Here is a 14,790-nt window from a genome sequence, read left to right as displayed (position 1 = left end):
CCGTGGCTGCTGCTCTGCATCCTTGTTCCTAAGGAGGGCTTGAAGAGGGGAGATGCCACATTCACATTCTCTGAAATAATCCCTTCCCCCAGGATTCTTCTCCTGGGAAGCTGAAAAGCCTCAGGGGAGGGGAGGGGAGGGGAAGGGAAGGGAAGGGAAGGGAAGGGAAGGGAAGGGAAGGGAAGGGAAGGGAAGGGAAGGGAAGGGAAGGGAAGGGAAGGGAAGGGAAGGGAAGGGAAGGGAAGGGAAGGGAAGGGAAGGGAAGGGAAGGGAAGGGAAGGGAAGGGAAGGGAAGGGAAGGGAAGGGAAGGGAAGGGAAGGGAAGGGAAGGGAAGGGAAGGGAAGGGAAGGGAAGGGAAGGCGGCCATTCTCTCCTGCTGCTCCGTGTCCAGCTGCCATCTCAGATTTCACGGTTCCCGGAGCCGCAAACAGCTCCCGGCAGCAGCTGGGACAGGAGCTGCACATCCCCGAGTTCCTGAGCAGCATTCCCGGCTCCGTGCTGGCTGAGCAGGGCAGCAGGGGTGGCACACGGATGTCCCTCACCCTCTGCCCATCCCAGAGAGCCCCAGGTGCTGACGGATGGGGAGATGTGGGAGAAGATGCGTGGGTGACTCCTCTGCACCCTGAGCAGGGGGGTGGGGAAGGTGTGGGAGCAGCCTGGAATCTCTGCCTTTCCCTAATGAACACGAGTTAGGGATGAAGTGTTGACACAATCCCACATCCCAGAGATCCTGTCCCTGCTTCCCTGCTCACAGCTGTGCCCGAGGCAGAATTCCCATTCCAGCCACGGGAGGAGGCTCTGGCTGTATTCAGGAATAGCTCTGCTGTCCCCAGGCTGCCCAAACCCTCCCTTTCCATCCCCTGAGAGGAGCCCCCGAGGGAGCTGGGGGTGCTCAGCCTGCAGAAAAGGAGACTCAGGGGTGCCCCCATCGCTCTGCACAGCTCCTGAAAGGTGCCTGTGCTCAGCTGGGGCTGAGCTCTGTTTGCAGGAACTGACACAGCCAGAGCACACAGCCCCGAGCTGTGCCAAGGGAAATACAGGCTGGATAGCAGGAAAAGGTTTTTTACAGAAAGGTGATAAAGTTCTGGAATGGCTGCCCAGGGAGGTGGTGCAGTCCCCATCCCTGGGTGTGTTTAACAAGGCCTGGATGTGGCACTGGGTGCCGGGGGTTGGGTGAGGGGTTGGGGCTGGGATGGACTCGATGATCTTGAAGGTCTCTCCCAACCCGGTGGTTCTGTGATTTCTGTGATTCTGTGAGGGCCCAGAGAGTGCTGGCAGCAGGACAGGGCTCCCTGGAGGGGTTCCCTGGGGGATGTGTCCAGCTCAGACCTCGGGATCCCTGCAGACTCTGCACAGCTCCATCCACCCCAGAAGATGCTCCAAGGTCCCTGGGCCTTCCCAGCACCTCTTCCACTTTATCCTGGTGGAAGAAGTGGTCAGGCACCTGGAATAGTTTGTGTGTGAGCAGGGAGGGATTTCCCAGTGCCTCTGGAGCTGGCTGAGAGCAGCTCCATGTTCCCCAGGAGGATGGAGTGTGTTCCCATGGAATCCTGCTGCTCCTGTCCAGCCCCTGTGATTGCTGTTCCCAGATTAACAGATCCAGACCCATCATTTTCCCTCCCTTTTTTGGGTGTTGAGCCATCACTCCTGGAAAGGTTTTTGCACAAGGAGCAGTTCTGGGTGCAGAGGAGCTTCCCAAGCAGAGCAAAGCCTGGATAACACTCCTGCCTTGATGGATGGGCTCTGCCTGCCCAGGGAATGCATCATCCTGGGAACAGTTCCTGACCTTCTTTGGGATCGTGGAACAGGAACATTCCTTTCTGGGGCCGTGCCAAGTGTCAGTGAACAAAGGAGCTCAAGTGCAGGGATTTCCATCTCCCTGCTCAGAGCCAGCCCCGCTGATTCCAGGTGGGATCAGGGACATTCTGCTCTTCTCCATCTCCTTCCACACTGGGATTTGTTTCCATTTTCCCAGACCCAGCTCCCTGCACAGCCTGGGGGTGAGCAGGGAATGAGCTGGCTGCTCCTGCAGGGTGGAGCCCAGTTTTTGGGAGGTGTGGCCTCCTGCACATCCCAAATTCCAGATGGAACTCCCACAGCTGGGCAGCAAAGAGGCTCCTCGTGCTCTGGCTGTCTCCAGGCAGGAGCCATCCCAGGATTGCACAGGATGATCGTTCCCTGCTGCTCTGGGAGGGAGCAGACTCTGATTTTCCAGGCAGGAATGGTGGCACTGAAAGATTGATGGGATGGATTCAATCATTTGCTCCATTGGACACTGTGGGATCTATGTTCAAATCCATCCTGGAGCTGCTCCTCCCCACACTCCAGGGCTCCAGCACCCCCCAGCCCATCCATAAACCAGCAGCTCATCCAAAATGCATCTGCAGCTGGATCAGGAGCATCCCTGACTGCCAGAGCTTCATTTTACCCTTCCCAATGTTCTCCTGTCTGCTGCTCCTCTCTTTCCCTGGGAGGGGACTGTGCTCCAAGGAATGCACTGGGAGCCCCAAAACGATGGATTTGTGTGTGGGGAGCACTCACTGTGCCCAGACATCCCACAAAACAGTAAAACCTCCCTGTTCTGGATGTGCAAAAAGTCCCAAAAACCCAATTTCTGCTGTGGAAACACTGACAGACTTTTTTCCCCTCTGTCTGGCTCTGAGGATCTTTTTGGAGGATGGAAAATGGGGTGGGTTTGTTGAAGGATGAGGATGAGTTCCTGCAGGAAGTGGCTCAGGCTGCCCTGTCCTTCAGCCTGGGACACCCCCAGACCCTGGTGATCCCAAAATCCCAGAATCCCAGGATGTGAAGGCTGGGAGAGCCCCTAAAGCCCCCATGGGCAGGGACCTTCCCTTTCACACCCACAGTCCTGGATGGCTCCATCCTGAGGGGGAATCTGGGCAGGGTCCCTTTAACCCAGAGGGAAAACTCTGGGATTTATCAGTCCACAAATGCCTGACACATCCCTGGCCCCTAAAAATGGACAGCTCTAATCACAGGCCAGCTGCCAACAGGGATTTCTGTGGATTTAACAGCTCCAGGAAACACCAATTAACCCCAGGCTGTGCCCACACCTCTCCTGGGTTTCTGACAGCTTTGGGCACATTCCAAGCCTTTCCCTCAGCAAATATTGCCTCATTTATCCCGGGATCACCTTTCCCACAGCCAATATTTCTCTAATTCATAATCCTATCTCCCACACCCTGCTCAAATCAGCACTGTGCCCAGCAGAGCTGGTTGGGAATTCCCAAATTCCCTTCGGGAGCCATCCACGGGGGTGAGGGCACAGCCAGGGGTGTGGTGGGGTTTGAGTGTTAGAGGGTCCCCAGGATGAGGTGAGAGATGAGAATCTTGATTCCATGTTTTAGAAGGATATTATGTTATATTATATTATATTATATTATATTATATTATATTATATTATATTATATTAATAGTTATATCATATTATATATCATATTATATCATATCATATTTACATTATATTATATTGAAAATTATATACTAAAACTACACTAAAGAAATAGAAAGGAGACATCAGAAGGCTACCAAAGAAGGGAATGAATAATAAAATCTTGTGGCTGCTCACAGCCTCAACACACCTGGACCATGATTGGGCATCAAGCAAAACAATGCACATGGAACCAATCAAAGATGCTCCTGTTGGTGAGCAACCTCCAGACCAGAGCCATCAGATAATGGCAGGGCGGTGTCTGGTGCGATGCCCGCGGAGCTGCAGTGCAGAGGGGCACAGAGACCCCCGGGCTGCAGAGGCTCTGCTCCCTGTGTGCTCCCTGCCCACTCCCGTGTCTTGGTTTGGAAAGCCAGGAGTCTGCTAAGGAAGGCAGGAGCCTCCCCTGAAATGGGGAATGTAAACCCTCCCCACCCCTCTGAATTGCTGTAAATTTTAAATTAAGGGGCTCTCAGGCAAAAAATATGGGAGCAGGAATAACAGTTCTTTAATAGGGAAAGGAAAAATAAGAGGATAAAATAAACAATGCAGTACTAGAACAACACTGCCAGAGTCAGAACCCAACCTGACACCCTGTGGGTCAGGGTGTTGGTGGCAGTCCCATTGGAATTGTGGCTCAGCCCTCCTGCAGTGTCAGGGCTGGTTCTGCTGGAGCAGGGATCCTGTAGAGAAGGATGGATTCTTCCTCTGAAGATCCAGTGGAAGGAGAGGCAGCTGCTGTTCCTCTGGGGAATCCAGTGGAGAAGCCGTGCTGGTGTCTCAAAACCTCTGGATTATATCTGGGTAGGAATGCTTGGCTCCTCCCTCTGGGCTCACATCTCCCAGTGGGATGCTGTAGTTCTTATCAGCCATGCAGGGACATTCAATAGCTGTTATCAGCAATGTCCCCTCCCAGGGAGGTGTGAATGTGGTCACTCAAAGAGAGAGATAAGGCAAACTGCCCACTTGACAAAAGATAATCTGCCATACAGATGGTAATAGAATATATCTTGCCTTGTGATTGTCAACATCCCACTTCCCTCCAGCCAGCATGGGGTGGGGAGCATTTCCCGGTTTTTTCCCTGCACTCTGCAGATTGCGGGTGATGAATGCCCGGGGAGTGTGACAAGGCTGGGACTCAGTGGCAGGAGAGGGGAGGTTCCAATGCTCTGGGGAGCTGCACCAGGGCTGGGCTGGAGCCAGGAGCCTCTGGGGCTGGATTCTGGAATGGTTTGTGTGGGAAGGGAAGGAAAGCTCATCCCATCCCACCCCTGCCATGGCAGGGACACCTTCTCGTACTCCAGGTTGCTCCCAGCCCCAATGTCCAGCCTGGCCTTGGGCACTGCCAGGGATGCAGGGGCAGCCACAGCTGCTCTGGGCACCTGTGCCAGGGCCTGCCCACCCTGCCAGGGAACAATTCCCAATTCCCAATATCCCATCCATCCCTGCCCTCTGGCTCTGGCAGGGCTCTGATCTATCCCTGGAGCTTCTCCTCTCCAGGTGAGCACCCCCAGCTCTCCCAGCCTGGCTCCAGCCCTGCAGCAGCTCTGTGGCTTCTCCTGGATTTATTCCAGCAGCTCCATAAAATTTTTATGCTTTATTCCAGACTGGTTTAGGTTTGAAGGGACCTTAAAGCTCATCCAGTCCCACCCCCTGCCATGGTCAGGACCCCTCCCACTGTCCCAGGCTGCTCCAAGCCCCATCCAAGCCGGCCTTGGGCACTGCCAGGGGTGTGGATCCCTCTCCATCTCCAGAGCTCCCACCCAGCCAGCCCAGGGGTGTCTGGGATCAGCAGGACAGGAGGAAGGAGGGGCTGGCTCTGCCCCCACAGCTCCTGCTCCTGGGCTGGGCAGGGAGTGATGGATGGGCTGGAGAGGGAGAAGCAGGAGGAGCAGGAAGGATGGAGCTGATTTCCATCCCACTGTGGAGCTGGCAGGAGCTGGGGGTGGGAGGTGATTTATTGATTGATTGATGTGCTTATTTATTTATTTATTTATTTATTGCTCTCTGCCTCTGCACAAATGCAAAAATAAATGAAAACCATGGCAAGAGTGGGATCAGGTCAAGGCTGGGGGAGCAGCAGGAGCCAGGGAAGGCTGGGATGGAAACCTTCCTGTGGGGCTGGCACAGGGAAAATTGGGATGGAAACCCTCGTGTGGGGCTGGCACAGGGAAAATTGGGATGGAAACCCTCCTGTTGGGGCTGGCATTTCCCTGCCCAGGATGCAAAGGTCACCCCAGCTGCTGCTGCTGCTCCCTGTGCCCTCCCTGCTCCCCCTCCTGCAGGGATGAAGGTTTGGGAAGGCTTTGATGTCTCACCCTGCAGCCTCCAGGGCCTCCTCTCCTGGGAAAAGCTGGAGCTGCTCAGAGCTTCTCAGGCACCTCATAAATCCATGGCACAACTGAAGCTGGAAAAGGCCTCTGGGATCATCAAGTGCAGCCTCTCCTCCAGCTCTGCCAAGGCCACCATGTCCCCATCCATGCTCATTAAGTTCCCAGGGTCCTGCCAATTGTGGGAACAGGACAGCTCTGTCCTCACACTGAGAGAAAAACTTCCTGGGAATTCCAGCCCTACACCCCAAAAAACCCAACCCCAAACCACCCTGGGGGCTGCAGAGAGTTTGCAGGCAGCAGAGCAAATCCTGGGAAGAGGCAGCCTCTGTTCCAGCTGCTGGAGCTGCCCTTGGAGGCAGGAAAGGAGAGCACTGGGGCTGTGCTGCCTCTGGAATCTGGCGATGGATTTCCAGAGTGGAGAATGTTTTAGGCTGGTGCTGGTGGGAGATTTTCTGGCTTGGAGCAGCCCCAGCCCCTTCCCAGGAATGCTGAGAGCTCCTCCAGAGCCGGGGCTGGAGCTCTGCCCCTCTCTGGTTGTGCTAATTAATAGCAGCAAGGAGGGAGAACACAGATATTAGCACTTAATGGTGATTAATGGGGCTAATAGGATTCTGTCAGGTTTGTTTGTCGCTGGGGCTTCCCGAGCCTGACAAATCCAATAAAAATTCCCAAATAAAAACCAGATTGCTTTAATATTTCAGTGTTAGTGAAAACCAGCAGGGGAGAGTTCCTGCCACTGGGAATTTGTTGGAGCTCATCCCCTGCACTCCGGGGATTGGGGTTTTTTATTATCCATCCAAGAATAAAACAATGGCTTGGTGGGAGCAGAGTTTGTGTCCTTGGGGTGGGAAGGATGAGGGGCACCTGTAAACCTGTCTCCAAAATTTCCTCCTTCCTTAAAAACTGGGAAGGTCAGAGATTGGTTTGGGATGGGAGGGATTAAGGATCATCCCGTTCCACATCCCTGCTCTGAATCCGGGATGGTGGTGCTGGCACAGGGGGGTGACAAACCCTCCCTCCTCACCCCGGAGATCTTCTCCAAGGAAAATCGGGATCCATTCCCCTGCCAGGGAACGGGGAAAGGTCTGAGAGCTGCCCCAGCTCGGATTATGGATTATCCCGGGCTCGGTGCCAGTGAATGCGGTGCTGCTTTCAGCGGGGACAGCCGGAGGAGCAGCGCCACGGAACGGCGCATCCCGAGGGATCCTGTCCCTGTTCCGCACGGATCGGGGCAGGCTCCTCCCAGCGCTGAGCGAGCACACAAATCCTTCTCGCCCAAAATCCCCGAGCCACGAGCGCCAGAAGAGCCACAGCGGCCACACGCGGCCCTGGCACGGCAATCCCGGGATGTTCGAACTGCGGGGAACCGGGACAGCTCCCGGGAATCTGGGGCTGATAAACTCCTGATAACGGCGGGGGAGAGCCAAAATTCAGCTGGGATGGGATGCGATGGGATGCGATGGGATGGGGCTGGGAAAGACGGGATGGTGTCACAGACATCTTTTATGAAAAATCCTTTCCTTAGGATTTTTCATCCTGAGAAGCTGGGAGGCCTCAGGAACAAAATGCAAACAATGATTATCTGCTGCTGTGGAATGCAACAGGTGCATCTGGGATTGGCTCATGTGGTTGTTTCTAATTAATGGCCAATCACAGTCAGCTGGCTCAGACTCTCTGTCCCAGACACAAACCTTTGTTATTCATTCTTTCTTTTTCTATTCTTAGCCAGCCTTCTGATGAAATCCTTTCTTCTATTCTTTTAGTATAGTTTTAATATAATATAGATCATAAAATCATAAATCAGCCTTCTGAAACATGGAGTCAGATCCTCATCTCTTCCCTCATCCTCAGACCCCTGTGAACACCGTCACAGAGATGGAGCTGGGATGGGATGGGATGGGATGGGATGGGATGGGATGGGGCTGGGAGAGTCATGAGATTGAGCCATAGGAGTTCTGGGACAGCACAGGATCCGGGTGAAGGTCTGGCTCACCCCTGCACTGGATGGAGCTGTGGGAAGGAGGAATTGTCCCCCCTCGGATGCTTCAGCTCCCCCTGAGCCATCAGACAGTCACGGAATCGCTTTTTGGAGAAAATCGTTTGACGAATCCCGGATTTTGAGGGTTGGAAGCGACCTCAAAAAGGCCATGGGCAAGGACACGTCCCACTACACTGGGGTGCTCTGAGCCTCTGTCCTAGGTGAAGGAGGTGACATCCCCAGGAACAGCCGTGCTCCCAGAGATCACGGCCCTGGGATGGGGATGGTCCTGGAGCAGGAATGGTCCTGGAACGGGGATGTCCCTGGAGTGGGGGCTGTCCTGAAGCAGGGGTGTCCCTGGAGCGGGATGTCCCTGCATCAGGGATGCCCCTGGGGCAGGGATGGTCCTGGAGCAGGGGTGTCCCTTGACCGAGGATGTCCCTGGACAGAGATGTCCACGGAGCAGAGATGTCCCTGGAGTGAGGGCTGTCCTGAAGCGGGGGTGTCCCAGAAGTGGGGATGTCCCCGGCTCACGGATGTCCCCGGAGCGGGATGTCCCCGCATTCCCGGTGTCCCCAGCCACGCTCGGGGTGGGCAGGACGATTCCCGGGGGCTGCGGGAGGGACGGACACGGACACGGACACGGATCGGCGGCGGCGCTGGAAAAATCCCATTGACCCCCCCGAGCCGTGAGTCACTCGGTCCCGGCCGGACCAGAGGGCACTGGGAGGCGATGGGAGCCTCCACGGACACCCCCAAAGCGCCCCAGAGCCCCGAGCTCTGCTCCAGGAGATCTCCAGGGAGCAGGGAGGATGATCCCGGCGGGAATTCAGCCTTTCCCACAGAAACCCTTTGCTCTCCTCACCTTCCCACTCACACTGTGCTCAGAGGGTGACCAGGGTGACACGAGTGCTTGGACTGTCCCCTGCCGGCCCCGCAGGGACCCTCGGTGACCATCCAGGTCTCCACATTCCCCTCCAGGTGTTTGTAGGAACACCAACATCCCCCACTCCCATGTCCTGTGCCTTCTGATCCCCCCCAGCTCGGGATTTGTCCCCGTTTTTGTGGGGCCTGGCACAGATTTGAGCCGCACTGGGACAATTCTCCATCTGCCTTAGAGCCCTCATGCTCTCCCTGCTGCCAGAAAGGGAATTTTTCATGGAAATTTTACCCACTTTGCTTGTGCCCATCCCTCCCATGTCTCCAACCCATGCACGGTGGGCTCGGGGCAGAGCAGCCACACCCCAGTGTCCCCCAGCAGCAGTTTGGGGTCCCCATTGTCCCCAAATGTGCCCTCGGGGGTGGGGGTGCTCGGGGAGGCAGGGATGGGTAAATCCCAGAGGGGCAGAGATGGATAAGTCCCAGGGAGCAGGGTGTCGAAAGCGAAGGAAAGCCAACCCACCTTGTCGTTGATCAGCATTGACTTCGATTTATTGATCAATCAGCCACTTTATATAACAGTGTTAATTAACTTCATGCATATTGCAAAATCCAAGCTCATGATAGGTTAACAGAGAAAACTCTAACCCCTCCTTTTGTTTTACCATACCTATGATTGTTTATTGAAAACAGGACCAGCGTTCTCACTGTGATATGAAAGGTTCCCAAAACTTCCATATCTGTTCCCAGAGCAGCTATCTTTTCCCAGAGAGCCCAAGAACAGAGTGTTTTGCCTGTTATGGGAAGACTGTCTGAGAATCTTATTGTTTATAAAGTGGTGCTTGAAAGAGCCTAATTGTTTATAGAATCAAGCCTGGGAATTGCTTTACAACTACCTTTTACTTTTCTCTCAACTGTATGCCTTCATGGCCTCTTTCTTTAAGCCATGCTTGAACCAGACTCTCCACAGCAGGGATGGGTAAATCCCAGGGGTCTCCGATGCCTGAACTGGGGGAACTGGGGCAGGAATGTGTCAAGGAGGGAGTTCCCTGCTGCACTGCGCAGCCCTGGAGCACCGGGATGAGCCAAAAGGGAGCTGGGATGAGCCCAAAGGGACCTGGGATGAGCCAAAAGGGGCCTGGGATGAGCCAAAAGGGGCCTGGGATGAGCCAAAAGGGGCCTGAGATGAGCCCAAAGGGACCTGGCACGGTAGGGATTCAGCTCTCCCTCGCGGGGCCCCTCTGCTCACACGGGCCAGGTAAGGCTGGGTCTCCTTGGTGACGGATTAGGGGATTAAGGGCTCAGGTGAGGCTCAGGTGAGCCCTCGGCACGCGATCCGGGGCTCCGGGAACGGCTCCGGGCTCGATTCCTGCCTGGCCCGCTCTGGGAATGCCCTGAGCCCAGGGGGGACCAGGCACCACCGGGAGGGGAAGGGTTTGTCCCAGAGCTGGGGGCACCTTTGGGCTCAGATCCTGGTGCTGAAAAGCTTTGGGGTGTCCCTGCCTTTCCCCACCTCCAGGGAGAGGAATGAAATTCTGGGAGTGAGAAAAAAGGAGTTTTACTGTGGGACAGTGTGGAGGAGGGCTGGGATTTGGGATCCCTCTGCCCTGGAGCTGCAGGTGGGTGAGGCCCCTCCAGGAGGCAGGGAAGGGTCTGGATGGGGAGATTCTCTGTCCTGGCTGCCACTGCTGCCTCTGCAGATGCAGCAGGAACAGGGCAGGGTGGGGATACAGCAGGGCTGGAGATACAGAGTGGGAAAGTCATCGGGAAAAGGAGGATTTATCCCCAAAGGTGAGAAAAAACAAACAAACAAACAAAAAAACAGGGAAAGCTTGAACAGATCTTTGGCAGGAGACAAAGCCCTCTAAGGGCTGGGGGCACCGAAAATCCCCATGACAGAGGGAGTCTGCCCTTGGGATTGGAATGATGAGTGTCCCCAAAAAATGGGAATGCTGAGTGTCTCCAAAGAATGGGAATGCTCAATGTCCCCATGGAATGGGAATGCTGAGTGTCTCCAAGGAATGGGAATGGTGAATGTCCCCATGGAATGGGAATGGTGAATGTCCCCAAAAAATGGGAATGCTGAGTGTGTCCAAGGGATGGGAATGCTCAATGCCCCCATGGAATGGGAATGCTGAGTGTCCCTAAAAAATGGGAATCCTTAATGTCTCCATGGGCTGAGAATGATGGGTGTCCCCAAGGAACAGGAATGCCGAGTGTCCCCAAGGACCAGGAATGCTGACTGTCCCCATGGAATGGGAATGCCGGCTGTCCCGGTGTCCGGAGCTCTCCCGGCCGCGCTGTTTACCGTGTGTTATTTGAGCATTCATCTTGTTCAAGCACCACTTGAGCGCCGCAGGACGGGCTCTATCTGGCAGAAAAGAGCCGAGAGCCTTCCTGCCCCCGTCCCTCACTTTCCCCCGGGGCTGGATTATCCCAAATAAACACTCGCTTTGGGTAATGGTTAACTTTAATGGCTCGGCTGCAGCCAGCGGGAGGGAGGCTCGAGGGTTGATGGTCCTTGGGGTACGGGAGATAAGGGCAGGGTTTGAAGGGCGGCGCTCGTGGCCGCTGTCACGGAACATTCTGTGCCACCTTCCCCAAAATCCGCCCTGCTGGGGCGCTCCCGGGCTTTCCGGAGGGTGTTGGGAGCCGGGATTTGTCCCGCAGGTGGCAGCCGGGGGTGGCTTTGCCGCAGCCACACGCTGGTGTGGTGTGTCCCGATACCAGCACCATCCTCTGCCGAAACCCGCCCGGCCGCTCCTTCCCGCTGGAATTGTGTTTTCTCCAGTCAATAAATAACTTTACAGCCCGGGCACATCAAACAGAACAGCCCACAGCTGCCAGGGGAGATGTCAGGACAGCAAAGTTCATCATTAAAGCCACCCTCAAAGTCACGGCCAGGCTGGAGGGGCATTTCCAGGGCCCTTCCAGCTCCCCAGGGCCGCTGAGCTGGGTTTTGTCCCCCCAGCAGACCTTGGGGACAGGGTGGCACTGAGCAGGACCTTGGATCCTCCAGCTTCTCCCTCTGGGATCACCGGGGAGCAGAGGAGGGACAGAGCCTCCCCCAGGGGGTTTTCATCCCCACCCTCCTTCCCTGTGTTTTCCATGCCCTGGGCACGGTGTGGTGCCATCAGCATCGATTCCTTCTGCATTCCAAGGAGGAAGCCGGGAGGAGCCTCCCGTTGGTGCTGTCACCTCCCGGCCGTGCCCCGTGTGGCCTCCTCCAGGCTTCCCCCAGGATTGTACCCATCCCTGCTCCCCTTCCTGTCCTTGACCAGCGGGATTTGGCGTTCCTGGAGCTTTAACAGCCCGGCAGGAACAGCCTGTGCACAGCCCAGCCCTTACAGCCCCTGCTGCACCATCACACAAACACGGCCGGGAAGGGGACGGAGATAGGGGACACTGCAGGGACAGCCATGGGGTGGGGAAGGGAGCAGGGATTTTAGGGATCCTGCTCTGGGGGACAGCCATGGGGTGGGGAAGGGAGCAGGGATTTTAGGGATCCTGCTCTGCTGAGACCCAAACTGAGCCTGAACTTCCATCTGAGCCCTGTCCCAGGTTTGGCACCGCTCAAAGAGGAGGCTCCAGGGAGGAGCTGGCCCAGAGGGACCTCAGCCAGGTGTGACACCTCTGCATGGGGCCCTCTCTGGGGTTTCCCCACTTTGGGAGGACCCTTCAGGCTCTCAAGCAATCAGCCACCCTCTAAACATCCCTGACATCCCCGATATTCACTGTCCTGGTGACTTCTCCAGGAACGGCCTGGGGCACAGTAAGGACAGGAGGGGGTCACGGAATGTTCAGGTGCCTTGTCCCTGGCTTGTCCCTGGCTTGTCCCTGGCTTGTCCCTCGCTTGTCCCTCGCTTGTCCCTGGCTTGTCCCTCTCCCCCTCCTGGCTCCGCTCCAGCCCCTTCCAGGATCTGTGGATGCCCCATTTCCCTCCTCAGGATAAAGAATGGGAGCACATAAAGGTGAGGGGATCAAACACAAGGTTGTGCCCCCCCTGTCCCTTCTCATGACACTGGGACAGGGACAACTCCAGGCTCACACCCTTCCCTGCCTGGACACCCATTATCCCAGTAAAAAAGCTTTATTCCCCCTTTCCTTATGCCTGGAAAGGCAAGAAAAGCTCTTGGAGCAGGAAGGACCAGAAGCCAGACCAGGTCTGCAGGTGATAAAATTTTATTACAAAATAGGAACTGGATCAATATTCCTGGGGGATTTCTGTGGGGGAGAGGGGTTCTGTAACCAACACAGCATCCCAGGAAAAGAAATCTTCCCCCCCACATTTTCCAGGTCCCAATTTCTTCCCCATTGTGTTCATCTTGGATAATAAAGGATCACCTGGGAGAACCCATGAAGTCACACAGCATTTTTGGCCTATTTACAGCGATTTTCTCCCCATTATCAAACAGATATAAGGCACCCACATTCCAGCGTTTGATCCACTCCTTGCAAAGTGGTGGACATTTCCAAAATGTCCCAGGGGACTGGGGATGGAGGGATCTTCATTTGTCACAGCCACGTGGCTCCACCACTCCCTTTCCCCAGCTTTCTCCCCAAAAACAGCTGCCCTTGGCCATTCACACAAACCCAGAGCTGTCCACTCTGTCCACAGAAGAATAAAGGAACAGGAGCTGAGGATTTGCTGTGGTTTTCATTTTTAAAAACAAAAAATCGTTGCATAGAGAAGCATTTGCATGTGAGGAGTTTGCATACAGAGCAGTGCGTGGGTGCTAAAACACTTCTGCTCCTCATCAGATAGAAAAAAAATAATATTTATATATTTATATATTTACACACACAGAGTCCAGGGGAGGACAAGCAGAGGCTGTAGGGAAAAAGATTCCCAAGATTAGCAGGAAAATTATGTCCAATTCCCCTCGGATTTCAAGCTGCCTGTTGGTGGGTTTGGCTTTGTACTGGGTTTTAGCAAACTGGTTTTGGGCTCCATCAGCATCACAGGGTGGGGAAGGTGGGGAATTAGGGATGGGAAGAGGAGGTTTCCTTCTCCAAAGGCAGAGGGAGTGAAGAGAGGGCCACAAGGGGCTGACACACGTGGGGACCCTGTGCCCTGGGGCTTGGCTCCTGCACTGGAGAGGTCCAACCACAAGAGATGCCCCAAAAAACCATCCTGGAGTGTGGAGGTTGGTGCTGAGGGCTGGAAAACTGTTCCCACTGTTGGGAAAGCCATCCAGCAATTCCATGGCCTTTCCCCAGTGCATTCCCACCCCCCTGGCTGAGGAGCCACAGGGAGGAGTCACCACAGAGCTGGAGCAGCTTCCATCCCAAAGCCAACACACACCATGGACCCCAAATCCTTCCTGCCCTCCTCTGCTGTCAAACAGAGCCATGGGATTGCTCCTGTTTAGCCAAGGAAAAGGCCAAGCAGGACAGGAACCCAGCAGTGGCTCTGGCAGCAGCAGAGAGGAGTGGCCTCCAAATTCCAGCTGATTCCATGCCATGGAGTGACCTCCAGGTTCCAACTGACCATGCCATGGAGTGGCCTCCCAATTCCAACTGATTCCATGCCATGGTCCAGCCTGGCCCTCATCCCACACATCAATCCATGAGTCACCCAAATTTATCCATGGAGAAACAAGAGAGGAGGAGGAGGGTGGGGAACAAATCAATGTTCTGCTGGACACAGCAGACCCATTATTTGGTCCTGATTCATTTACAATGCTCATAGTTGGTCTTGGAACTGGCTCTTGTTGTGCCCAAATTTAACCCCTGGAAGGCTTTGGAGAACAGGGATGTTCATCCCATGGGAAGGGGGAAGGAGCTTAGGGAGCCAGAGGAGGTGAACCTGTGAGGTAGTCATGTGATTCCACTCTGAACAGCAGGATTTATTGGAATTTGTTTCCAAGATGCTTTTTTCCCTGGTTTTTTTTTCCCCATCTGCTGGAATGGCAACAGCACAGGCCTGGTGGGACCAGCAGCCACCAAGTCCTTGTGAGATTTTGGAGAAGGGCACCACTGGTGGATTCTGGGACACCAGACCTTCAGCAGTGGCTCTGCTGCTGTCCCCTGGGTGGCTTCAAACCCACGCTGGTCCTCCCAGAGACACCCAAAGTTTAAATTCCTCTTGGAAGCAGAAATGCTAAGGACACAACCACAAAAACCTGGCCAGGCAGGGCAGGTGCTC

Source organism: Ammospiza nelsoni, chromosome 15 (genome assembly GCF_027579445.1).
Source record: "Ammospiza nelsoni isolate bAmmNel1 chromosome 15, bAmmNel1.pri, whole genome shotgun sequence".
Lineage (NCBI taxonomy): Eukaryota > Metazoa > Chordata > Aves > Passeriformes > Passerellidae > Ammospiza > Ammospiza nelsoni.
The sequence above is the reverse complement of the archived record's forward strand: the minus strand, read 5'-3'. Positions refer to the sequence as shown.